This window comes from Danio rerio, chromosome 16 (genome assembly GCF_049306965.1).
Source record: "Danio rerio strain Tuebingen ecotype United States chromosome 16, GRCz12tu, whole genome shotgun sequence".
In the NCBI taxonomy this organism is placed as follows: Eukaryota; Metazoa; Chordata; class Actinopteri; order Cypriniformes; family Danionidae; genus Danio; species Danio rerio.
The window spans coordinates 10,997,175-11,000,404 of NC_133191.1; the positions used below are offsets into that span (position 1 = coordinate 10,997,175).

At 33.5% G+C, this 3,230-nt stretch overlaps 1 long non-coding RNA gene across 5 annotated transcripts; it reads right to left on the minus strand.

Annotated features, from left to right (window-relative positions):
* Positions 1 to 1,163: 1,163 nt before the first annotated feature.
* On the minus strand, positions 1,164 to 2,807 carry LOC103908902 (uncharacterized). Of its 5 annotated transcripts, XR_012392016.1 has the most exons (6): positions 2,726 to 2,807; positions 2,151 to 2,220; positions 1,945 to 1,999; positions 1,795 to 1,871; positions 1,588 to 1,637; positions 1,164 to 1,287 (listed from the first exon to the last, which is right to left on the minus strand). It is a non-coding gene; the product is annotated as an uncharacterized lncRNA (long non-coding RNA). The 5 variants fall into 5 exon arrangements; XR_012392017.1 differs by lacking the exon at positions 2,151 to 2,220 and having other exon boundaries at positions 1,795 to 1,860; positions 1,983 to 1,999; XR_658436.4 differs by lacking the exon at positions 2,151 to 2,220 and having other exon boundaries at positions 1,983 to 1,999.
* Between the last annotated feature and the right edge of the window lie 423 nt (positions 2,808 to 3,230).

A 3,230-nucleotide genomic window follows, 5' to 3' on the forward strand; every position in this document is an offset into this window, starting at 1 on the left:
ACACCTCATGTGCTTTATTCAGTGTTAAATGCTAACAATGCGAGTTTGAATGGCATTTTACATGACATTTATTGTTATTCTCCTGAAAGCAGCATCAGATAGTTCACCTCAGATCTTGGAAAATAAAATGAACCGTTTGAAATTAGAACTGTGACTCAAAACCAACATATCAGTGATTCAGCACATTTAATAACGTTAAAGAGGTTTAACATGTATTAAATAGATTATAAACCTTACCATTTCGTGAGTGAGTGCATATTCTGTGCTTCTGAATGCTGCAATAAATTACTGTCATGTTTCGTCTGGTGTAAACAGCCAAATTGCTTATTACTGCAAATCTTGTCATGTACACAGCAAAATCCTCAAAGTAAAATTGACTCAGTTCAGAGAATTTTTGGTCCCTCTCTAAATTGAGTAAAAATTACTCAACAGCAGAGTTAAAGTTAATGAGACAATGATGGGGTTAATTAAGTGACGATTGAGCACTGATGATGAACACCTGCTGTTAATAAGCAGAAACAAAGAAGAGAAATGCAAAACTACAGCTGCGTCCCAAATCGCATACTTACCCAACAAACACATTTACGTTGTAGCGATGTCTGCACAACGTTGTATTTTTTCAAAGACAACGTTGCCGCTTACGTGTTCGCTACATTGTCACAACGTAGAAATGTAAGACGTGAGAAGGCTGTAGCAACGTTGTCGTGGGACATTCAGCAACCGCGAGGCGGCGTTCTTACTACCTGTATTAATATTTTTTTGTGGCAGTTTATCAATACTGCCTAGAATACAGGATAAGCAGCAATTCTTTTCCAGTATTGCTTAATATTAAATATTGTTCATTTATTTTTCCTATTTCATTTAACAACTGCATGTGTAAACTTTAAAGTGTAAAAATGCCACAAATGAATATAATCAAACTTTTTATTATATATTTCACAACATTTAATACGTACAGTACACAAACAGTATCTAATTATAAGCAAACAGTATAAAATAAAGTTTAGATTATATATATATATATATATATATATATATATATATATATATATATATATATATATATATATATATATATATATAATTAAACTAAAGGGTAAACAAACAAGAAATCATTAAAATGTAAATAAATATATAAATAAATATATAAATTAAAATTCAAACACTGGGCAGTGAAACTCTGGACTGGAGAATACAGCAGACCGGGGAGCGCAGCTGAAGACCAGTCGTAGTTGTTGGTATGGAGAAGGCAGTCAGAAGAAAAAAACAATTCAACGGATAATCCAGCTTCAGAGATCCACAGCAGACACAAGTCAAAATAGGCAGTGAACAAGAGAGGACAGATCAGAGCTTGACACAACAGCACTACACAGGAAATGACTATGACTAGCAAGTTATTGAAGTTTCAGACATTTATTGTAATTTCATTACATATAAAATCTCCAGAGTAATTATGTAGCCTATACTTTATTTTATTGTTTTCATAATATATCATATACCAAAATTACATACAATTAAATAAATTTAGAGTTACAGGGAAAACAGGTTTAAGTTAACAGAAGTCAGAGTTAGTCTCCGAATACTTACTTAAATTATGAGAAGAGAAAGAAGAGGCCCTGTAGTTGTGGCGTTGCTCGCTGTAAATGGAATGTTAAACTTAGTGTCATTTCAATAAAAGCTGTACAAAATAATAAAGTAATTTTTCATAAGCATGATCTATTTTCCACATTATGGACATGCTGTTTTAGGTAACATAACTACATTTAATAGTAAATAAAATAGTATACTTCTTACCTCATCCAATTCTTCTTTCCATAGATCAGGAATTACAGCAACACTGATCTGAGGTGAATTCAACAGCTGAAAACATTCTGAAAGACAAGTTACACCAGTAATTTGAAAACAACAGTGAGTGGTTAAACAATAGAGTTTTATGCAACTTACGCATAATTAAAATCCAGAAATTATCAATAGAAGATTACCTCCATGTAAAAATAGCCTGTTGAGCAAAGAGAAGAGTGGGTTTTAAATAAAACATCAAAAGACCAATCAAAATAGAAATTTCGACTAGCAGACCTTTTAATTACTATCTATATTAATTAGGCATATGAACATTAATTTATATACTTTAACTTATAGGGATAGCTCACCCAAAACTGACAATTCTGCCATTTTAGCCTCATCCTTTATTTGTTGCAAACTTATTTAGCTTTTTTTCTGCTAAACAATAAAGAAGATATATTAAATAAAGCTGGAAAACTGTAACTATTTAATTCCATAGTGTTTTCCTACTATGAAAGCAAATGCTTACAGTCTTTAGTGTTCAACAGAATAAAGAAACGTAAAGGTTTGGAATCACTTATTATTTACAGGGCAAATAATTCGTGAGTACATATCATTTTTGAGTGAACTGTTCCTTTAACGGGACGCAATCTACACAGAGATGTTTTGTTTTTAAAAGTTATTTTGTGTGTTGTAAAAAGTGGGTCGGCTCGTGTGATGAAGTATAATACTGACTGATCACGATGGATGTGGAAAAAACTGAACTTCAAAAACATTATTGTCCATTTGATTAAAGACAAGGCGTAGGTAAATAATCAGGAAATGTTTTATCGAGAGATTTAACATGTGATGTTGGAAAAGATTGTTGTCGAAATCGTAGGTTTGTTTGAATATTCACGATTTACGTATCCTATTTAGCAAGAAGAAATAAAGCAATACTCACGTCTCCTCGGTCGTTGATGAATGAGACGACGGCTTGTTGAAATTTAAACTGATTCAGCTGTGACCAGTAAATGTTGTACAGTGGTCGTCCACGCCACCTAAGCACAACCTAAAGCATGCGACCCTCATGATGTTTAAATGGCAACCTTATGACATCGTTGTGACAACCTTTAGCAACAACGTAGAATCCTCAGCCTTTTTGCAATGTTGATACAACGTTGTAGGAAGGTCGCTACGTTGAGGCAACGTTGTGTGTTTGTTGGGTATGCACTATTTTACGCCATTTTGTAGTATAAATAGTGTAAGTAGTGTGTTCACATTGAAAACTCTAACAATAATAAGTGTACTTTAATTACCCGGATGATGCACTCATTCAGCCGCTAAAATGAAGTGTGTAATGATGGACACTTCACGCACTCAACGACCGCAGGTTTGCTTACGTAGCGGAAGGGGCGGAGCTATCGGACGCACATGTTGAATAACTTTATTTATTTTGGATGGTGAAA